The following is a 25,334-nucleotide window of genomic DNA, read 5'->3' on the forward strand; positions in this document are numbered from 1 at the left end:
GAAGGGTTACGTTTTTATGTTACAGTGTGACCACCTACTATGTCATGATATCGAGAATTTAAAGGATTTTTAAAGAAATGAAAAAAAAAATAGATATATTATATAATAAGTATGTTGAAACAAAAGACAAAAAAATTCTAAATAGAATCAAATATGAGATGATGGATATAGCAAAAAAAACATGTAAAGTTGTTTCACATATAAAAACAAAAGGTTATAGTGATCCAAAAACAATGTACAGTTTCTGTTTTGAACGGTTTGATAAAATAATAAACGATTATGAACCTACACATAAAACAACGTTGAGTACATATACTGCTATTTGTCTTTGAAATTATTTAAGAAGTAGACAATATCATAAAAGTTTAGACATTACAAAATCTAGAATTTATACAACACGATCATTAGATACTTTTAATAATGACAAATTAAAGTTAGATTTAAAGAGTATTTTAGGCGATACTTTTGATTATAAATTAATATGTGACTATATTGGACTCAATGGAAAGAAATTAAAAAATAAAGAATTAGCTAAAATATATAATAAACCTTTAGGTTCTATAAAAACAAGACTACGAACTATTGAAAAGGAACTTAGAAAATATTTTAAAAATAATTAAATCTTTTTTAGTGTTTTTGTACATATATATATATGGAGGGTCTCAAAAAACCTCTAGTCCTAAATACATAAAATTTAAGAGTAACAAACTCCGCCTTGTTACTAAATTAACTTTTTGACTTTAAACTGTTAGACACGGGTGCGTCTTTAACCACACTACAGTTTGAAAAGGTACTATAACCTTTTAGTCAAGTCGTGACTTAAACCGACTTAACTACCTCTGTTAACGCGGAGGTGGTTTTTGGGCCTGTAGCTCAATAGGGAGAGCATTTGGTTTGCAATCAAAAGGCAGTCAGTTCGAATCTGGCCAGGTCCACCATAATAGAGTGTTAGCTCAGCAAGTAAGAGCGCCTGTATTACAAGCAGGAGGTCAGTGGTTCAAGCCCACTACACTCTACCATTTTTTGCTGGTTTAGCTTAATTTGGCAAAGCACCCGTCTTGTAAACGGACGAGTAAAGGTTCGAGGCCTTTAACCAGCACCATATAGAGCTATAGCTTAGTGGTTACAGCGCACGCCCTATAAGCGTGAGATCTTGGGTTCGATCCCCAATAGCTCTACCATTTGGATCTGTGGTGTAATGGATAACATGCCTCTCTGTCTAAGAGAAGATAGCGAGTTCGATTCTCGTCAGGTCCGCCACGGAGGAGTAGCGAAGTGGTTAAACGCGTCTGACTGTAAATCAGATTCTTTTTAGATACGGGAGTTCGAATCTCTTTTCCTCCACCATTATCGGAAAGTAGCTTAGATGGAAAAGCACTCGGTTTGGGTCCGAGAGATCATAGGTTCAAATCCTCTCTTTCCGACCATTTTGGAGCGATACCCAAGCTGGTTTAAGGGGACTCATTGCTAATGAGTTAGGTTAGTTTCTGACGCATGGGTTCGAATCCCATTTGCTCCGCCACGCCCGATTAGCTCAGTTGGTTAGAGCGATTGCCCGTTAAGCAAGAGGTCACAAGTTCGAATCCTGTATTGGGCGCCACGCCTTGTTAACTCAAACGGTAGAGTAGTTGCCTTTTAAGCAAACGGTTAAAGGTTCGAGTCCTTTACGAGGCACCATTTTTGCCCACGTAGCTCAATTGATCAGAGTAAGGGTGTTCTAAGCCCTAGGTTGAAGGTTTGAATCCTTCCGTGGGTACCATTTTATTTATCTGGTCCAAAAATCCAAGGACCAGCTCTACAGACTCAAGGCTAGTCAAAGGTAGCACTATATTAGTGTAAGCCTAGTTTGCCACCACTGTCTCTACAGACCATTTTGACATGTGGTAAACGTTTCGCAGATGTAGTTTAGTGGTAGAACCTCAGATTTCCAATCTGATTGCGGGAGTTCAATTCTCCCCATCTGCTCCAATATTTCAATGTCATTTTTGACATTTTCAGGAACAACGACGTCTATAACGTCAGATTCCAAATGTGCCGAGCATCACAATTTAAACTGCTCATTATTTGAGGTGATCAAAATGAAAACGATATGCGTCAAAAGAAACATGACTCAAAGTGAAAAACTTTTAGTTTTAAGACAGAAGAGGCTAGTTTTAATATCACAAATAAAACACGTCAAACTTCTTTTTTTCTTATGTTTGTTTGTAATAATCATACCTTACTATTTATATGTAAAGTGTTATCGAAACGTGAAAATTATAAACAAAATAAAAAAAATTAATACTAAAATAGTAGAGCGAGGTGGGTACGAAACTAGCGTACAAAAATTATATAATCCTCATACTACGAAAATCCCTTGAAAAAGTCATAGTTAAATAATAATATTACTATGGACAGAGAAAAAAAGAAAAAGAAGATTGAAGACGAAAATGATATCGCTGATGTTGTTATTGTTTCAGTTTTTATATAAATGACAAATGAAGAAAAACGAATGTATGATTGATACATTTGATCAGTTTCAACAATGATACAAAAAAATATGATTGATTTAAGAACTCTAAAAAATCAAGTAAAAGAGTTAAGATATATGTTAATGGCTGATTTTGAAGGACCACCTCCACATTGAGAGTCTGAATATGTGAATCCACGATATTTCACAATCTTAGAAATTGTAAAAAAGAAAGAAGAGGCTATGCAGTATGGTGTTGATAATTACGACAAAATAAAACAAGGTAAAAAAATGAAAGAAAAATGAGATGACAACAGATAAGATTACATCTTAGGAGAAAAAAATATGTTATATAGAATAGAAAAATATGATATGATTCATAGAGATTGAGCAAAACACGCAACATCACAAATATATAATGATTATGTTAAATATTGTGAAATATTAATAGAAAAAGATGACTTACAATTAGAAGATCTTAAAGAATCATTAGATTTAGTTAAATACTCTATATTGAATTTGACAGAAACAATTTTAAAATGTATAAAAGAAGGGCAATCAATTATGCCACACAACAGTCTTTTAGAACATAAAATTGAAATTAAAACAGCTTTAGAATATTGTATTAAAAATTTTAATAATATTAAGGAGGTTTGATAATAATGTTGACAGATGCGCAAGCTAAAGAAGACATGAAGTTTTTAACAGAAAAAGGAAAAGTGGAGTTACTCACCATTAAACATTGAGTAGAAGAAAAAGATTTTAAGTTAAAAAAATTGTTACAATTATCACTTAGAGTTGAAGAAACAAATAAAGCAATAAAATATTGTATTAAAAATTATAATAAAATAAAGGAGAAAAAATAATGAAAACAACAAATGAAAAATTAATAGGAACTATAATGACATTACTAATAGAAGAAGATGGGCTAAGTTGAACTAAACAGTTAACAGACAAACAAATTGATTTAATCAAAAAATATATACCACAATATGATCCAAAAAAAATATACAAACAATTTGATACTTTTGTATATAAAGATGTAGTTTGTGTTGTAGAAACATATGATCTAGGTTATATGTGAGCGTATCCTTTACTAAAGAATAGCGCTGAAAAATATAGTAGCGCAGGTGATGGAACATTAATTAAACTTTATGATGAGTATGATTCAACATTACCAAAACCTTTTAACAAACTAGATGCTAATTTAAATTTGGAATATATGAATTCGATTTATAACTGAATTGGAGATGGCGCACCTGAATCTTTAAAATTTAAATATATTAACACAAAAAAAACATTTAAAAAGTTAGATACTATACATGAAAGTCATAAAATTTTAGGTGTGGCATTTAGTAAAGTAATCGACGTTTATTTGAAACCAATTTTAGAACGTATTGAAAAACTTGAAAAAAAAGTAGAAGATTTACCAACACGTGCCGTAATTGGAGACTGCTTATATCCAATAGGTAAACGTATTGAAAAACTCGAAGACAAGGTTAAGAATAATGACAAATAATGATATATATAAAAAATTTATCAAACATGTTTCAGTATTAGTGATAAATAATTTAATTAATTTAGAAAATTTAAAAGATATGTTGACTATAACAAAAAATGAAATATTAGAACGTTCAGAAGAAATTATTAAAAAGATGTACCGCAGAGAATGAGGAGAAATAACTTTCAACGAAGAAATACAATTAGAATGTATTATGATTAAAAAAGCATTGGAACATTGTATCAAAAATTTCGATAAAATCAAAGGAGAAAAATAATGATTAGAGATTGAGAATGAGAATATAGCGAAAGAGAAAAATATTTAGAAAAAAATAGAAGATTTGTATTATCAAGTAATGATAGATTTTATAATAGTAACGATGAATCAGATTATAGAATTATAGAAGACTTGATAATATATGAAATATATAATAAACATATGACTATTAAAGATCTTAAAAAATTATTTTATGAATATAGCACGCGAGAGTTTGAAGAAAAAAGAAACCATTTTAAAAAATTTCAAATTACATCATTAGAAAGTGTACGACAAATAGGTATAATTACTCGACATTGTGAAGCTATGAAGAATTTATTAAGTTTTCATATTATTAAACAAGAAGAAAAAAAGGAGAAAAAAGAATAATGTATTACGACCCAGAAACAGATGTAACAACATCACCAAATATTGATCGTGAAGATTCACCATGAAAAATAGAATTAGAAAGATTTTATAATGAAAATAAAGAATTAAAAGAAAAAAATAAAGAATTAGAAGAAAAAAATGAAGATTTGAAGTTTGAGATGTACTGTATGAAAATGAACAGATGTCCAAATATAATACGCCATTATAGATATTATAGTCGTTGTTGTAAGGATACTTGTTTTAGTTTACGAAAAGATCCTCATTTTAAACGATATTATAAATGTCGTTGCTGAACGGTCAACTAAAATGTTAGATTTCAGAGGACAAAATTTATACAACTTAGGGCCAATTTTTTTAGTTACTGGCCCTATGTTTGCCGGAAAAACGGCTTGAGTACAAAGAAAATTAATTGAATGAGAGTGTGAAGACGCACCTATTTTTCAACGTGAAGATACTATTAGAAAAGAAAGACAGATTGAAAATGTGATTCCATATAAAAATAACGTTGATTTAAAATCGAAATTAGACGAAGTTCTTAATAAAATTTTAAATAAAAAGTTACCCCAAATCATCGTTTTTGAAGAATGTCATTTCTTGCCTCTTGAATTCTTTAACGATATTGACAAATTAATCAGCTGAGGTATTGTATTGTTATTTTGTGGTCTTAGATTACTTAATAATGATGTACGCCGTTTCATGATGAAAACATTAGAAGGAAAAGCAGATTTTATTGTCAATTTAGAAGGTACTGATTTTTGCTCATCATGTGAAGATATGCCAGATTACTCTTTGTCATATCGAAAATCAACTAAATCAACAAGCTATGTTGGTGGATCAGACACTTACCAAGCATTATGCATGAAATGTTTCATAAAAAAAGAAAAATATAAGGAGAAAAATATATAAAAATGAATATGAACGAAAATAATAATATCGAACAAAATAACGCACTAAAAAATATCGAGTATTATATGTGACAAAATATTTTTAAAGGTGCTTATACTGGAGTTTCATTACTCTCAATACCAAAAGTTTTTGATTTCGATTTTAAAAAAATGTATCAAGACAAACCAAAAAAAGGTAAAAAAGAAAAGGATTCAGATTTTAACAATAGAAAAGTACAAGTTACAAATTACAATCAAGTTGTAAAAAGTTATATTAGTACTCACGAAAAAATAATTAAAGATTTTAAAGTATCATTGAAAACATTAAATCCACTAATTTTGACTGAAATCTTAAAAAAAATAAATGATGGAATTGTGTCTTGATATACAATTAATAAATTAGATTTCAAAGTAACAATTAACGACTTACCTCGTTTGTATGGAATAACTTATGATAAAGAAAATTTCTTAAAAATCATGGGTGAATTATTTAATAAAGATATCAAATATAGTATTAATGAAGAAAAAATTGATATTGAACTTTCAAATGAGTATAAAATTCCAACAAATGAAAAAATGACATGAATTAAAAAAAAAGTAACAATTTCAAAAAAAGACTTTGATAATTTAGTTCAAGGACCTTCTCACATAAATTTTATTCACAATCTTTTTGAAGTGTTTAAAGGAGTTGTGTTATTTGACATTATAATTAGCGCAAAACCTCATTTAACAACAGCTGAAAAAATTAGTGACGATTTAGAAATTGACTACATTTTTGAAATTATTGGAGCACAAACAAGTAAAAAAATTAATGAAAATAGAATTTTGATGGCTGAATATAAATATACACAAGCACAATCAACAATTCATAAAATGGACAAATTAGTAGCTAAGAAAAAAGAATTAGAAAAAAAAAATAAGGAGAACAAAAAATAATGAATAACTATAACTACAACCAAAACCAAAACTATAATCAAGGAATGAATAATCAAAATTATAATCAAAATCAAGGAATGAATAACTATAACCAAAATCAAGGAAAACAATACTCATTACCTAATATTGTTGCTGAAAGAGCAAGTACTATTTCAATGGCGTTTAATCCTAAAATTTTAACTCAATTTGGGTTAACATTAACATTTGACGTTTACTTTACAATTCCAAATATTGGATATAAACGTGTTAATATGAAAATGTCGGCAAATAAATTTAAACATATTGAATTGCTTAATTTCTTACACAAAATGATTGGCGAAAATCGCTTTAATACACCTATTTTTGGGATCCGTAGTGTAATCATTCAACAAAAAAATTATACTGATAAAAATACTGGTCAAATTAAAACAAGTTTTTATTCAACTTTAAGATTTAAAAACCAAATCATCCCTCTTGCCGAAAATATTAGTTGACGTGATCGTGATGCTCAAGTTGGGCCTTTATTACGAAATACAAAAACTTATGCAATTGAATTTAATAATGATAAAGATATTTATACTAATCTTGATGGTTCACCTGTTCAAGGACAACCTCAACCTCAACAATATCAACCACATAATCAACCTCAACCATATCAACAATATAATCAAGGACAACCTCAACAATATCAACCACATAATCAACCTCAACCATATCAACAACCGCAACCTCAACAATATCAACCTCAACAATATCAAGGACAACCCCAACAATATAATCAACCACAAGTTCAACAACAACCTCAACAAGATCCTCAAATTGAACAATTAAAAAAGTTGAATAACGATATGAAGTTGAATGAAACAATGAAAACTGAGGTTCAAGTACCAGAAGAAATCCAAAAAGTGAAGGTAATTAAATAATGAATAATAGTTTACAAAATACTTTAGATACAGCTTGCGCAAATTTAGTTAAGATTAAACAAAAAATTGACGAATTGCGTAAAACTGAAACTGAATATAAAGATATTTTAGTTGCTGTTATGAAATCTCACGACTTGAATAAATATGTGTCAAATAACCACTCATTTAATGTGTACAAAGAACGTAAAACAAAGAGATTGAACACAACAATTTTTAAAAAATTAGTTCAAGAAGAACTTAAATATACAAATGAACAAATGGCAGAATTAATTGAAAAATCTTCTGGTGAAACAATTACAAAGTCATTTATTAAAATTAGTGCTGTAAAGAATGATACATCAAAATAATTATAAGAAATATATAGTACCTCGTTTTAATGTTGAACAATTTGAATTTAACATGGCGAATTTGAAATTTGAAGAAAAAACACATAAATATCTATTAGTAGATAATCCATATCTTCAATTATCAAGTGTAAGTCAAGAATTGTCACATTGTAATAGATACTACGCCAGACGAGGTCAATTAGCTTCTAAAAGGATTCTTCAAATTGCGTCCCTAACAGGTAAAATTATTCACGGCGCATGTGAAAAAACAATATGAAATGAAGAAGTAGATTTGAGATCATCCGATTTTGATACAATACGAAATCGAATCAAACCTTGAATTGAAGAGCTAAAAAAACATTTCGAAAAAAATGATTATTTAAAGATCATAATGACAGAAGTCCCGTTGGTTTCTCGAAAAGAAAAACTGGCGGGCACTGCCGACTTGATATTATGAAACGACAAAGATAAGTGTGTCGAAATCTGAGACTGAAAAAGTGGAAAATATTCGTCTTATGAAAGCACTAAATGAAAATATTCGGCGCAACTTTGAGGTTACATAATGTTACTAAAAGAAAACTGAAAACCAAAAAACGAATACCAAAAAATTAGAACTTTTGTTGTTCACATGAAGGGAAATTTATTAATAAAGGAACAATTAAACTATGAAGAATTATGACAATAAATATATTATAGCAATTGACACCGCACTCAAAAGTGGATATTATGGGAGATTGGGAAGGTTAGGTTTTATTAAAGGACACGGAACATTTAGTGACGTTTTAAGAAAAATAAAATATCACATTGACATTATAAAACATCAAATTTCACCAAACAATCCTCTCATATTAATCACTTATGAAGATGTTGGAAGAAATCACAAGACAACAGCAAAATTACACGAGTATAAGGGAAAACTTTTACAAACAATAGAAAACACAGTTATTCATTATAAATATGAACGTTTTAATGAAGTTAACGTATTTAACTCAATTTTGGGGAAAAAACAAAAATGATTAAGAGTTGATAAAAAAGCATTTTCTAAAGATTTGTATAATAAATATAACGAAGACAAAACAGATAATGATGACCTAGCCGACGCCTTCGTTTTATATAAATATTATGATGAGTATCTTGAGTAATGGACAAAAAATGCTGTATTATAGACATTGAAGTTTATAACACTAGCAATAAGCAAGGTCATCTATTAATAGGCTTATTACCTTTATATGGCGACGAAGCATTAATCTACGATAATCCGTCGAGAGAAAAAGTTAAAGAGATTTTAGAAACTCACAATTTTATTTCTTTCAACGGTTATCGATATGATTTTATTGTTTTAGAAGATTACATAGAAGGAAAAAGTGTTCTGACTTCAAATAACAAAATTATTAAAGGAGGGAATGTATATTTAGAAAATAAGTTGGGTAAGTATACTCACAAGTATTGAATGAAAAAAGCTTATCGTTCTTACGATTTGGCTGAATCTCAATTTGTAACAACTGGCTCAATCGGAATGTCTTTGAAAAATAAGTACATTAAAAAATTTAAGCACGATATTTGAGAAGGTGAAAAAGGAGATAAAAAACAATTTGAAGAAGTTGATTATATCTATAAAAACAAAGATAAATGTATACAATATCTTAATCGAGATTTGTACGCAACAAAAAGATTATTTAAACATCATGATAGAAATAGTTATTTAAATATTGCTAAGATTGTCAACCCTACATTATCAAAACGAGTTTTACAATGATTATTATTTAATAAAAAAATTACTTTAATTGTTCGTAGCTTGTTAAAAGGCGACAAGAATCCTTTTTGTAGAGCATCAAACGTTGTCACTTATAAATCTGATAACGATTCTCGAAATTACAATCCACCATTTATTTCATACCAAAAAGACTGTATTTCAACGTCGACTGAAACAGATGGAGGAATTCATAATGCTATTCAAAATAAACTATTTAAAAGTGATGGCGCCGGAAAAATTTTTTCATTAGACTTTACATCACTTTATCCTAACATTTTAATACAAGGACAAAATAAAAAACAATTTCGTATCTTCAACGACGACTCGCTTTGACTATATAAAAGTTGATTAGAAAAGGCGACGAGATGAAAATTTGGGACCGCCGATGAGAAAGAACAAAGAAAACCATTAAAATTATTGTTAAACAGTACTTATGGTATCCTTCAATATATCTGTGTAAACAACTCAATTGGCGAAAAAATTAGAAAATGAATTTGTAAACAAGGACGTATTTATTGTATAAGCCTCGTTGATAAATTTAACAAAGAAGATACTATGATTAATATTAACACTGATGGTATTTTTGTTAAAACTAAAAAAGATGTTAATTTAATTAGAGAAGAAATTGAAAAAGCGGTAGGGATTGGTTTAGTAGCAACAGAGTTAAAATGATTCTTATCAAAAAATGTTAACGAGTTTTGTTATGAAACTATTGATGGACAATTTGGATTAAAAGGTATTTATAATTATACTAAAATTAAACCTAATATTATTGATGGTAAAAAATTAACCGAATATGATATTAGAGAAAGAAAAAGATGAATTGAAGACTTCTCTAAAAATAAATATGAAAATTTGCCAAAAGATTATGCGTTATTTGGATTCGCTATTAATGATGAAATAGATGAAAAATGAGCTAAAAGTAACAGAGAAGCAATTACTGAACTTCATAGATTAGGATTAGATTTAGATTGTATTCAATGAACACAGACAGTAGTTAAAAGAAACAAAGATAATACTAAGTATGTAAGACATCGAAGTAAAGATTGAACAATTGATACAACAAAAGTTAATGCTTATGAAAAAATAAGTCCATACGCGTCTCAAAATAAGAAAATGAAGACGTTTGAAAAATTTAACTGTATTAGTGTTAAAGGAAATGGTAAATATACTATTTTTGATGTCGATGGTCCATGTATGTTGACTGACAAATTAAAAAAGTTTAAAGACAAAACACTTATGATTAAATCAACAAACAACGACGAAGATCATTTTAAATTAATTTTTGAAAGTAATAATATAATTTGAGAACTTCGAGAAAATTATAAAAAGTATGACAAGATAGTTGAGTTAAGACCATTTAAATTTATGACAGTTTATGATGTTAAAAATATAGAATATAAAAATAATGGAGTAAAAATTGCTAAATTACCAAATGATCTTAAATTTTTCTTGGATGATGTCCACATTTTGAAAAAAGACTACAAAATATGTGACGAAATCGAAGAGCAATTGATCAAGAAAGGGTTTAAGTATTCACGACACGCTTTACACCCCTATATTTTGACTATTCAACCAAAATGCCACGCAAGCGGTAAAAGTGACCACCACAATAAAGTAAAAAAAGGCTTAATATTGAGTGTAAAGAGTTTGGGTAATAAATTATATGTAAATTGTTGATGTGGAGATGAAAAATGTAAAGATGAATTTTTAAAGGAAATTGAATATAATGAATAGTAAAACAAAAAAAGATTTATGTACTGAATTATTACACATTTGTATTGAACGTAATAAAAGAAAATGACCTGACATTATAGATCATTTAAAAAATTGTTTTCCAAAAACGCCTTTTAAAGCTAATGAAATTATAATTCAATTTTTTATGGATTATAAATTAAAAAGATTTTATAAAGAAGTTGTAAGTAAGTATTTTTTATATAAATATGATATTGTTAAAATTGGAGTGTTTACATATGTGTTTGATAAGAAAAAAAACAAATGGCAAAATTTTGAAATTAACGAGTTCATGGATTTATTAGACAAAGAAGAAATTCCCGAAGATTCAGCTCAAAATATTTATGATCACATCATTAAAAAATTACCTGATGGTTCAGAAGGTTCGGTTAAGTTAAGAAACATTTTGATAGAGTTTGCTGATAACTGTCACAAAGACGGCGGTTATTTTTTCAGCAATAACAAAGCTTATAAAATTGAAAAAGATGGGGATGGTGTCGTTTTGAAAGAACATGATATACCGCTTTGGGATACTAAAAAGAAGCAACCAATCCCTTATTTTCAAAATTTACCTTTTAACAAAAGTATTTATAATAGATTAATTGAAAAAGGGGAAGCTAGTATAGATAAAGACGTTTTGAATATGTTTGGTGGTTTATTTGAAAATAATAGTGAAGGGCGTTTAAATATGATTGCTTTATTTAAGTGTACAGCTAAATTATTATTGAGATACTCATATTTAGGGTTAGTTTTTATTATTTATAATTCGGTAGGACGTAATGGAAAATCTAAATACTTGGAACTTCTAGACAACTTATCGCCAGAAACATCAACTTCTAAGTCAGCAATTAATACTATTATGAAATATGAGTTTGATATTATCACTAAAATTAGAAATAAAACTTTAATCATTCAAGATGAAAAACAAAAAATTACAAAAGAAGAAATTGTTTTTTTCAAAAAGACGACAAGTAATTTATATACTGACTTTTTAAAAGTTAAATTTGGTAAACCGTCGATGATGATTTATCCTCAAAACTTCGTAACATCAACTAACTATACAATGGATTTAGAAGAAGATAACGATAGTATTAGAGCTAGATTTAAATTCATGCTGTTCCCCAAAAATTTCAAAGGCGCCGATTCAAAAGACGCTATGGATCCTGACAAACTAGATAGATTAATGAGATCAAAAAGTTTTTTAGAAGAAGTATTTACAACATCACTATACTATTTAATGGCGTACAAATGTAAAATTGAAAATACTAAAGCGATGGAAGAATTGTATAATAAGAATATCAGCAGTCCAATTAAAGATTTCTTAGAATGATTGCTAGGTGATGGTAAAAGTAAATATTATAAACCTTCAGAACTACGCGATGAATATAGAATTTGAAAAACTGAAAGTGACATGTCTATTATAGATCGCCGACGTTTACCTCAAGTTTCGAAATTACTTAAAGTATTATATGACTCTTCTTTCTCTGAATACAGCGTTTATAAAGAAACTTCTTCAGGTGGTCAAGTGTGTTATAATATATCTAAAGTAATTAGAAGATAATTAAGATCTAATAATACTTCCGTGTCTGATGTTAGACATACGCATTGATCTTTCTCTATTTCTAATACCTTTAAGATAACCAATACGATTACCTTTAATTTCTCGCATTAGACCATAACACATTGCGTCGAAAGGATCGTTAAATCCAACACTATTATCTTCAACAAGTTTGTTAACATCATTAGCATCATGTTTATATTTCATGCTGTTTAAACATTCTAAAAGAACTGGACATTTATTTTTCAATACATAAAATTTAGCTACAGACATAACTTCTTTAATCGATGTAATTCTAATCTCACGTTTAAAACTATTTGAGTTTTTACTTTTTACTGGAACAAAATATATGTTACTTCGAGCTTTAGCATACATTCGTAAATTATGGACTAAGTTAGGTTCGTTATCGTCGGTATATACTGTGGCTGCACGATTCATATCAAAGCCAAATTTTCTTAAAGAATCATGAATAAAAGTGAAAATAGTTGTCTGTAAAGAGGTCGAATTATATGCGCGGTTTTTGTGTATTATTTTTTTTTCACATAACGTTATAACACTAGTTCGATCTCTAGAAACAATACCCATTCAAACATAAGTCATGTTTATCGTTCGACCAAAATCGACACCAATTCGGAAAGAGCCACCTTCAAATGTTTTCTCAACTTGGAGCAAATTATCAATATGGATAATTTTTTCTGTTGGGAATATAATGTCTGAAGAAACAGCAGGTTTACCATAAGCAATAACTTCGGCGTTGTGGGATCCAGATTCGGCGTCTTTTAAAATTTCCTCGATTTGTTGTTTAGAAATATAACCTTCATCTTTAGTTTTGAGAATATTAGTTCAATGGTAAATCGTGTGATCTTCTTCACTAATATAAAACTCTTCACCTTTAGTCATCATTTTAGCTCGATTTCAAGGCAATACTTTTTCAAGTGTTCTAAAGAATCAACATCCGGGGAAGAAGGGGTTTGATGTGAAGAAACGAATACTTTCTTTTTGACCGGCAATAGCACCTTTAATGGCTGATAAGTCGGATTCGTCTAATTCACCAGCTTCGTCGTAAATTGAAATAACATAATCACAATAACCTCGAGGGAGTCCTACGTGCGCAATTTTACGTTGTGAAGAGTCTTTCAATCCTAAAGCTCTAACTGTGTAGTTATTTCCTCGAATTGTTGAGTTTGAATAATTGATATTAAGTCCATTTTTTTTATATCAAGGTGGAATTAAATTAATATACTCTTCAAAAATGTATTTAATATTTTTTAAAGTTTTACGAATTAAATAAATACGAAATGATTTTTCGGGCATAAAGTCGGCACACATCATCGCAAAAACTAATGCGTTTGCGGTTTTACCCGTATAACGACCCCCACCAAACATAAATTTATAAATATTTAATTCTTCACCTCTTGACATCTTTAACATAATGTCGTTTAAATATGAAAATGTTGGTGATAATCCAAATTTATTTTTATTCATCTATACTTTTTTTCCTGATTTATTTTCTACATTAATAGTATATTTTGGAGCTTCGTCAGAAGTTATAGTTATTTTATTACCTATATCGTAACGAGAAGCTGTTGATAAAGCTCGTCTCATAACAATACTTTTTAATTGTTCTGAAAATTCACGTCAATTACTATCACGTACACAAAATCCTAATTCAAATTTTCATTTCTTATATTTTTCAATAAGTGATGGAATTGATCCAGGATCTGCTAATAGAACTAGAGTGTCGAGTTTTTGTTTCTTTAAAAAATCTGTGAAACAAGTACAAGGCCCAACCTCTTTATGTGTTATCTTTTCAATTTTACGCCCATTTTTTTTAATATTTTTCTTGGGTCTAATTTTCCTTGATTGTATTTTGCTCATGCTTGACTCCTTATTTGTGTTTTTTTATATTTAACTCTCTTTCTTATTTCTCTCTTTAAGTTTTTCTTCCCATATTGTTTTCTAGCATTTTTAACTTTTAGTGATATATCTTTTTTAGCATTTATTTTAGCAGTCTTCAACTGTTTTATATTAGTTTTTCTTAATTCAATATCTCTATAATATGATCTTAAATTTTGACGTTGTCATGTTTTTAGAACAGATTTTGTAGGTCTGATAACATCCATCCTTGTATCGCTAACGTGAAAGTCACTACCTAAAACATCACTGAAAACAAAGCCAGTATAATCGACGTTTTTTTTAGCTTCTGCTTTTAAAACACCAATCATTTCTCTTCTTCTTTTTCGTCATGACTTATTTATTTGTGCTATAGCTCATTTTTCAACTTTCTCTCTTTTTTTTTCTGTTCATTTTTTTCCTTTAGCAACAGTTGTAAGTAAAGCTTGACCTAATTCAGGATTTTTAAAAAAGATTCCAGTTTTTCACATAGCGGTTCCAATTCCACTACCACTTCCTTTACCTTTTATTTTACTATAAGTAGATCCAAAAGCAATTTTTGAGGGATTTAGACTTTCTTCATAAATTCTTTCTGGTATTTTAACTCAAATATATCATCTATTGTGAGCTCTAATTCATAATTGTTGGGTAGTATGTTCATATCTAAGTCCTTGAATTCAAGAAGAAGCTACTCCTTTTAAATTTTCATAAGTTTCTAAGTTACCAACATTATATTTGACAGCTACTTGCTGTTTATTAATAACATCACCTTCTCGCGTTATATCTGTTTGTTTATTAAGATAATCTTCTTTGTCAAATTGGATTGATTTAATTTCATCATATAACATTTGTAATGCTTTGTCATAACCTCCTTTAGTAGCTATACCTAAAATATTTAGATGTTCTATTTTTTCTCTAAAGGCTTTTGCGTAAGCACTTGACATGTGAGTTTCAATTCTATCAACAGCTTTATCGATTTGGATTCTTATTAATTGACGTAATGCTTTCCGATCTCAAGGATTTTTTATATAATAATAATATATTATAGATCTTGCCTTGTTGATTGTAGCTGTAATACCAGGTTGAAAAGCTCTAATGTCTGGTACCCCAGCATATCTATCTCTTTTTATTACTTGATAAAATGAATTTAAACGTTTATTATAATTTGTAAAGTTATTATTCATAATTTTATTTTACAGGATTCAATCTTTTCAAAACTAAAGTACTATTTTCACTTAAATCATAACCAAACGTATTTACTAAGTCATAATCGCTAATTGTTGTTGATACTATATTATCTTCAGCGTCAACAATTGTATTATAAACACTTGATCCTGTTGTTATAAGTGAAGTAGCTTTTACATTCAATTTTGAATTTGTTGGATTATAAGTAGTATATACTGTTAAAGGTCTAGACAATATATTAATAATATGTCTTTTAAAAACATTAAAGAAAGGATGCGCTGATATATATTTAACAACAGGTTTATAAATGTCTTTAAATAATTCATATCATAAAGATTCTGTATTATAACTTATATTATTTTTATATTTTTCTAAAATTGTTAAAGGTTCACTATTTACGATATTTAAAGTATTTTCAGATGCTCAAAAATCAGCTGTAGTCATAGTCATAGCATCTATATAAAATTGTTTTAAACGTTTTAAATCTTCTAAAAGTATTGAAGGTGTTGTATATTCAAGAGAACTAAGATAAAATACAGGTTCATTCATCTTTGAATCATCTTCGAAAAAAGCACCAGTACCAAATGAATAATAACCACTACTTTGTTGAGATGTACTTTTTTTCTTATAAGATCGGAGTGAGTTTATTGAAAGAACATAATAATTATCTGAAATTATTTGGTCATAGCAAAAAGAAAATCAAGGTTCTTTTTTATGTGGATTTATATTATATAATCAAGTATTTTCACCGTTAGGTTCTGCGTCTTTCAAAATATGATTATTTATAAGTTTCTTATCTACAGCTTTATTATAACCATTTATAACAGTTTGAGCTCTATATCTTGACATTGAAATAGAATAATCACCTTTATATTTTCCTACATCTTCTAAAAGAACAATTGGTTGTATATTAGAACTTAAAAGACTTTCTCATTTCGGTAAACTAGGATATTGTTCAAACACAGAAATTGTAGGTTTAAATTTTATTAAGTTAGGATCTATATATTGAACTATTTCTTCTTTTAATTGTAGATTAAATCTATAAGCATTAATTTGATTTTTAGATCGACCATTAATAGATGCATTAGATGAAGCTGTGTTTCAACCCGAACCTTTAAGATATCTTAATCTAGCACTTCTAGCATTATATCAAAAAGGAAATCCATTATTTTTATGAGTTATGGAATGATATTTACCAGTTAAATTTAAAAATCTATAATTTCTACCATCCTCATATAAATCAACTAAGTCTTTAAACTGAATTCCTTTATTAGCAGAATATAAATGATTTAAAGTTAAAGGTTGTAATGTGTTATATTCAGCTTGAAAATAACTTTTTCAGTTTGTATAATCTTCTGTTGTGAAAGGATAATCTGTCATATTACCCGATGGTTTTATAGAATTAGTAATAGGTGAATAACCAACATATTGATGTTCAGTATTTATTAAGTACAAATCACTTACTGTTTTTTCTAATTCACTTTTAGAATAATAATATGTTCTTTTTTTATAGAATAATGAATACAAAGAACTATATACTGTTGATGATTTAGTTGATATAATAGAATCTTTTTTGTCTCTTATATATATTTCTAAATATTGCTTTAATTGTTCCATCGTTTTTGTTTCATCTATTAAACGTTGGTTTGCTACTGTTTTCATAGTTTCGATGTTAGTGGTTGATTCTTTATACAAATGACCACTCATATAAGTTTCTAAATCGCTAGAAACATCTGTTAAACTTGAGAGACTTATAGCTGTAGTATAAATCTTATTATATGCTGTTTCACTATTTGTAAAATTTTCATCTCCTATAATATCACTATAAATGTCTACAACCGCTTCATCTTCTCTACTACTATTATATTCACTCTCTATTATATTTACTGTCTTTACTTTTAAATCATCATAAAAACTATTTAAATTAATTATTTTAGCATCCATGTAATTATCAACTTCTTTTTGTAAAGAACCTATTAATTTTTCTTTTGCTCTTGTAAAAATTTCATCTATAAAAATATATTTATATTTATCATAATCAATACTTGTTAAAGTATTAAAATTATTAGGTTTGACAGGATAAGCATCACCTACAGGTAGCCCATAATATTCTACAGCATCATTAATAATTTGACCTAGTTTTTTATAATCGGTAACTATAATAGGTGATGTGTTTAAAGAATTTATAATTGTATCTTTATATCAAGTGCTCAAATCTAATAATCTTTGATCTAAGTCCCTTATATTAGTTAATTTTTGACTATTTGATAAATTAGTATTATCATTAACTCTAACTTTAAGATCTATAATATCTTGAGGTTTAGTAAGACCATCATAGTTAAAGTCATCATTAGAACTGTCGACAGTAAATAAATTTTTTAAAGCAGTTATTTTTAGCAAATTTTTATATTTTTCAATATTATATAATAAATTCTGTTCAATATCAGTAGGAAAATTTTTTAACTTAATATCTTTTTCTTTATTCTCTAAATAGTGTGGAAATGTATATTGTTGTTCTATCTCTCTAATAATATTGTCAGATTCTATAGTATAAAGATTTAGTAATTTGGTATCAACCAACAATATTAACTTATCTTTTAATTCTTTAGTAATATCTTTTTTAACAATATCTATATTAATATTGACATCTTGAACATCTTCAAGTGTAACTGTAAATACAGTATAAGTATTTATTGAATTTTTTTTTTCTAATAATTGATTTATTGTTTTAAAAGTTTCAATTTCTTGGATATCAGTTATATAAGTATAATTAATATCATCTAATATAGAATTATATAAAAATTCTTTAGTTTCTAAAGGAACTATTTTTTCTAATTTATCAACTGTAATTGATTGAGCCGTATCATCTATAACAGATTTGTTTTTATAAGATTCCAAATTTGAATAATTATCAGTACTATAATTAAACAATACCATGTTAGAAACTTCTCTCATATTTCCACTTCACTCAGATTGTGTTTGGGTTTCATAATAGTATATAATATTTCTATCATCATCCATAAAACTAACTTTAACATTTCTATTACCTATTGTTTTTAATAATATACAATCAATAACAAATTCTGAATCTTTGTCTTTAGGATAAGATATTGTAGTTTGATTATAACCTAATTTAATTTTTTTTTCACCTTTAATTACTTTTTCTAAATTGATTATTTCATTTCTTTCGTCACCTTCTTCTTTAGAATCATAAATCATAACTTTATCTGTAAGTTGTCAATGATAAACATCTCTAAATTGTGTTGTGTCTAGTATTTGTGAAAAAGGATTTTCGTCTGTTGTAAACATTATAAGAGGTATACCAGTAATGGCTCTTGGAAGATTTGAAAGCATACCATTCATTACTGAACGACTAATCATATAAGGAAATGAAAAAGTTAGTCCATTACCCATTACAGATCTAAAAGTAGCTCATTCAGCAGGTATAAGACTTGTAATTTGTGGAGCAATTTGTTGAGCTAAAGCACCACCTACTAATTTAACTATACCTCCTACTGGGAGAAATAACATAAAAAATGAAGCAGAAGAAACAACAATTTTTAATCAAGCTGTATAATAACCTCTATAATCTTCTCATTTAACTCTATAAGGTTCTAAAGTAACTATTTTTTTATTAATGAGATTCATATAATTTAAACAGTCTGCTTTTGTAGCATTAGTAAATATAGGCAAATTACTTGAATTGTCATCTCTACTTTCATCAATTATAGATCCTGTTGAATCATATATTATTTTACCGTCAACATCAACCGATTTGTCAAAAAATAAATTTGTCGCCGAAGATAATGTAGCAAATTTATGTCTTTCTCAGTTTTCTTCTTTAATATCATAACCACCATGAAATCTAATATTTGAAACATCATTATTAGAACTTAAATATAATGTACTGTTAGCAGATTTAACATTTATATAATTCATTAAGTGAACATAATTTATAGTATCTACTTTTAAACCATCGACAGCTACAGCTTTAAGCTCATGAATTGAGTCAGAATCCGTAATTTCTCTAATAGTTTTTAAAACATTTGCTTTACCAATTCATCCCTTATCTCATATTTTAGAATCAAAAGTTTCAGCTACTAAACTTCCTCGGTTGTGTCGTTTATCGTTAGGATTGAAATTTATCTCTTGGTCTTGCTTTCAATTCAAAGCATAATTAATAGAAGCAAAATTACCATCAGGTATAATTAAATGTTGTTGTTCATATTGATAAGTTTTTGATAGTGGAGATACTTTAGGTTGTAAAAATTTTTCAATTCATAATGGTGTAATAATATTTATTATTGATGGATCTTTTTCTTTTTTATGTCCATATATTTCACAAGACAATAAAGCTACAGAACCTTCTACTTCTAATTGTAAAGAATTAACACCTTTAACTTCTGAAAAAAATAGAGGCTCATAATCTTCATCCTCTTTCATATTTTTAATATCATTATCTATATCTTCTAGTGTAGGTGCTCTTTTAGTTTGTGGAATTTCGTCATAAATTGGATTGTTATTTATATCATACATAATTTCGCCACTATCATTTGTTTTTAATTCTAATTTAGCACTAGTTGAAATAACATTTGGTTTAAAAAAAGTTTCACCAGGTTGACCAAATTGAATAGATTGTATAATATTCTTTCCTACAGTACGTAAACTTTCATTTACACTTTTAAAAGTAACATCATGTCACATATAATCGTTTGTTTTAGGATTTGTAAAAACTTCAATGCTTTGAATATAGAATAAATCATTACCATTAATTTCTGGACATAATCACAAAAGTGTCATATTATCTTTTTTTATGGTATGAGAATCTGCTCTTCAAATAAAACTTTCTATATTTTCTGTATCTTTTTGAGTATCATCAAATCGAGCTCTTATTGTACTTTGTAATACTTGACGAACATAACCATCATCATCATGTGTAAAAGTACTAGAATAATTAATTGGAGGCAACGGTTTACCAACAACATAATAACCTTCTTTGAATATTTTTTTTCCTTTACAATTTTTTATTTTTGCTTCTATTATTTTATATGAATCATATTGTTTTTTTTGTTCATCATATGTTAATCTAAGTTCATCAAAAGTGTCTAATGTATCATAATTTTCAGGTTTAACAGGTTCTTTAGGAGATATATTTTTTAAAATATCAACATTTATAATAGTTGACGCATCATCTTCTACTGGATTGATAGGGTCTTCTCAACCTAAAGGTTTAACTAATATAGTTTTTTTACCTGTAAAAATACGCTCTCTAATTAAAGAATTAAACCTTAAATTATCATCAACATCTGTAGCACCAGTAGCAAAAACATAAGGAAAAAAATAAAGATCTCTATTTTTATCTATTTCAACTTTTAAATTATCAGTATCAGCATCTCGGTATACAATTTTATTATTTAGATCCAGCATCTGTCTTGTTTCCTCCTAACCCGTCATTTGATGTTCTCATTTGAGCATGTGATTTTGGATTTGAATCGCGTGAATTAAAGTTACTCACTTGATTAAATTTTTTCAATTTGCCGTTTTGAGCATCATTCATAATTTCATTTTTTCCTTTCTCTTTTTCAAAGTCTAAGAATTGTTTTCTATTTTCGTCAGCATCTTTGTCAACTAATTTTTTCATTTCAACACTTGATGCTCGGCCAATTTCTTGAACGTTACTAATAGTTGTTATTCTATCTTGGAGTCCATTATTTAATTTAGCAATTTCAGCATTGATATATTCGATTGTATTTTTATTATTTCCATCTCTAATAGCGAAAGAAAAATTTACATCACCAAAACCAGCACAATAGAACATTTTTTTCAAGAATCTATTAATCAGTTGATTAAACATCATTCTTTTAGAAATAATAGTTTTAATTTCGGCTGCAGAAACATTTTTAATATCTTCAGCTACGTTTGCTTCTAACTTACTATTCAAACTAATTCCAATTAAAGAATACAATAAGTGAAATTTTTCGAGCATAGTTTTTTGGAGACTTTCTCAGTTGATGTTTGGGTGAATAGCTTGAATAGCTTGATCTTCGGAAGGAAGTTCACTAACCAAAACAGCTCGTGGAAGAGCCATGTTATTTTTAGTTCTCTTGTCTCAATCTTCTAATGTGTCGGGGTCTAAGTTTCCAACGTACATGATAGTACGGTTATTAAGACGTTCTTTTTCAATTCAATCATAGAAATTAACGATGTCTTTAATAACGTTAGTACATTTTAATCAGTCGGGTCTAGGTGTTTGAGATGTGTGAAAAAAAGTTGTGAAATGTTCGAACGGTATAATAGGAATTTTTCTACCTTTAATTTCTTTGTAAAAGGGGTTTCTGTCATTTTGAGGTTTGAAGTAGTAGTTAGGAATCATAGCACTTAATTCACCTAGAGCTATCTCTTTACTATTATAGATATATGTTCTTTTGATTCGACCGTCATGTGTTCATGTTTCTCTAATAATAATAGGAATAACTGTATGTGTTTCTTTTTCGGCAAATGTTGAAATACTTACAATTTCTTCAAAACTCTTTTGTTGTCATATAATAAATTTTGGACGATTTAAATATACTCTAAATCCTTGATCGTCTTCAATAGAGTTTTCTATTTTATCAAAACCTAAAATCGCCTCACCATATAAAGATGTTTGGAAAATTAATTTAGATAAGAATTTGTCTCATTGAGCATTAACTTTAAATGTATTTCAAAACTTTAGTAATTTTTCGTTGTCAGTATCAAATACGTAATGTCTATTATATATAGCATGTGTTAAGTGCTCAGCTATAACTATTGGAAAATCACAAAATTTGTTTAAGTGATTAGTAGTTCTTTCACCATTTTTATCGTGTAACATGTTTCAATACTTAGAAACTTTATTAATATCTAGTTCTCAACTTTCCATTATATTTTATATTATTCCTTTTTTGTTTTTTTACAGTCACATGAAATCTTTTTACAGATGTCATTTTTTTGAGTTTTTGTAGCATATTTATTAATAATATAAATTGCCACTTCGTCTATTTGTGATTTCGCAAAACTCATTACGAAACTAATTATCATTTTTAATGTTTTGTTCATTGTTATTTTCTCCTTTGTTATTTTTGTTAATAACTTCCATAATTTTTTCTAGCTTGCCATTAATTCTTTTATCGATTCATTTTTTTAAATCTTCACTTTGTTTTTCATTCGCCTTTTCAACAGCCAAATCTTTACTTATATATTTCCTGTCATACATGTAAGCCAGAGTAACACATATTATTACAGTGAGTGCTATAAGCGCAGGAATAGAAACAATTAAAGCTGAATAAATTGTTTTATTATTACTTTCACTATTAGCAAAGTGGATAAATTGCGACAAGCCAAAACCTCCTACGGTTGCGCTTATCATTTTTCAATATATTTTATCTCAATTCATAAATTTTATCATTTCTTTTCATCTAATGTCCGCTCTCTCTTCTAACTGATAAGTTAAATTTTGTTGGGAAGACCAAATTATAATTACCATTAGCGTTAAATGTTCATTTTATATCGTTTAAAGCAACATTATTTCTCATATGGTAGTAAACGTAAAATGGATGACGATAAACGTCGTTATTTGTTAATCATCATATATCTCCTCAATATAATAAGTCGCCAGTTGCTTTTGTTCATTTAATATTCCCTTTAATATTAACACCTGTTTTTGTTGCGAAATAGTGGTTGTAAAGATTTGCGTTCAATTGTCATGGACTCGCTGATTTTAACGTTGAGTGAAAATATGTTTTTGTTGTTGATGAGGTTGCGTTGTAATTGTCAGTGGTTACTAAATATTGAAAAGTTTTGTTTGTTGTGTCGCCAGTTTGTTTTGGTACTAAAAATGAATGTCATCTAACATTAGACGTATTAAGAGGCGGTTCGATATGAATATCAAAAGAATACAATCCATCTTTAAATTCTTTAGAATTACCAGTATTTAAGGTAACAAAAAACGAGTTACTAAAGTATTTTAATTGGGATCCTACTCTGTCAATGATTGGAAAACTTGTTTTTTTTCCAACTCCAGCGAAGTAAGTGTTAGCTTCAATGTTGTTTGATGAATCCATTTTTGTAATTGTTGAACCAGTACCTATAACGTCTACTCATGGGTGAGGCGTATGTAACATTTCAAGACGGCTACGTGCTGTGTCAAATATTTCGGTGCTACCTAGATCTTTAAATTCGTCATCGGTTATATCATCATTACCAATATTTTCAATTAGTTTTTGACCTTCCACTTTTGCTTCATATTGTGTAATTAAATATCTGAATTGTGATTCTGTAAGACCGTGTGCTTCAGAATATTGTTTAGGTGAGTTTTCACCAACTGTTGAATCATAATCATCTGTTCTTTTACTTCATTGTAAGTCAACATTTGCTAAAACAGTTTCTATTTCCGATACACTAATAGGTTTATAATAACCGTAAGAAGCATATAATTGACTTCTAGAATTGACATGAGTTATTCGTTCTAATATAGTTTTTGTGTCTTTATAATTTAATCCAGAAATGTATGTTTCAACTTTTTCGAATGGAAGATACTTATAAATTTTTAAATGTTCGCTATCACGAAAAAAATATGAGGTATCTATTTTATAAAGTCGTGATGAGTAAGTGACAGGTGCTTTTAATATGTTAATCAATTTATCTTTTTGTGAACCTGTCGGTCTATCGGTTCATCTTAAACCTGTAGGGTTATTATCCTCATCAAAAGGTTCCATTTCTTGATCAACAATTTTTGTTTCTAGAGGGGCCAATCGATTTTCTAATAATATATCTACTTGATGCTTTGTATAATTAGCTCCAATTAGAGAAAAGAAATTCTTGAAATAATCATAACCATCAATTCCAAAAAATTTTCCTTTTTGATTAGTGAAAACTGGTATTGAAGGAAAGTTTGATCTTGATGGGTCTAGATAAGTGAAACGATTTTCTCATGATTGAGCAATTTCGTCTTGTGGGTCGGGATTTGAAATAACGTGATTTTGATAATCTTCAACAAAAGAATACACAGAATTAACATACTTTATGCTAAGATTAGCACCATCAGTATTAAAAGGTTCTTCTACGAATTGACCGTGGGATCCAATTAAGTCTGAGCTTCCATCTTTGCTAAATTTTATAACAGCATAATTTCTTAGTAAATTAATACAGTATAAACTAGGATCAACAATATTAGCAATAATATATAATTCATCATCTTGAACAAACAAGTCATAAACCTTGTATGTATCAAACTTAGTCATGTCAAGATCAGGTACTTCGGCTCTTATGAAGTCAATTTGGTCGTCTCTCAACTGTTCATTTCAACCATGAAAAGATTCAATTGACGCGTTATTAACAGCTTTCACGCTTAGAGATTTGTCAGCTAATAAGTCATAAAATTCATCTTCTGTTAAATGATTCAATAATGAATATTTTTCAGGAGTACTTGCTATGTTTAGTACGTTAGTTGCCCGAGTTGTGTCAACGTCTCTAAATTCTTTATAAATTTTTCCTAAATCAGATCTTTTTACATGAATAATATGACTTAATACACTAGTAGTTCCATCTT

General features: G+C 28.2%; 5 non-coding genes across 5 annotated transcripts; all 5 read left to right on the forward strand.

The window, feature by feature from the left end:
• Positions 1-862: 862 nt before the first annotated feature.
• On the forward strand, positions 863-935 carry Trnaa-ugc (transfer RNA alanine (anticodon UGC)). Its single transcript has one exon. It is a non-coding gene; the product is annotated as a tRNA-Ala (tRNA).
• Positions 936-1,105: 170 nt separating this feature from the next.
• Positions 1,106-1,178, forward strand: Trnai-uau (transfer RNA isoleucine (anticodon UAU)). The gene has a single exon. It is a non-coding gene; the product is annotated as a tRNA-Ile (tRNA).
• Positions 1,179-1,431: 253 nt separating this feature from the next.
• Trnas-gcu (transfer RNA serine (anticodon GCU)) lies at positions 1,432-1,519 on the forward strand. Its single transcript has one exon. It is a non-coding gene; the product is annotated as a tRNA-Ser (tRNA).
• A 4-nt stretch (positions 1,520-1,523) lies between these two features.
• Positions 1,524-1,597, forward strand: Trnan-guu (transfer RNA asparagine (anticodon GUU)). The gene has a single exon. It is a non-coding gene; the product is annotated as a tRNA-Asn (tRNA).
• Positions 1,598-1,894: 297 nt separating this feature from the next.
• Positions 1,895-1,965, forward strand: Trnag-ucc (transfer RNA glycine (anticodon UCC)). The gene has a single exon. It is a non-coding gene; the product is annotated as a tRNA-Gly (tRNA).
• Positions 1,966-25,334: the final 23,369 nt, after the last annotated feature.

Source organism: Styela clava, unplaced genomic scaffold (assembly GCF_964204865.1).
Source record: "Styela clava unplaced genomic scaffold, kaStyClav1.hap1.2 HAP1_SCAFFOLD_33, whole genome shotgun sequence".
Classification (NCBI taxonomy): domain Eukaryota; kingdom Metazoa; phylum Chordata; class Ascidiacea; order Stolidobranchia; family Styelidae; genus Styela; species Styela clava.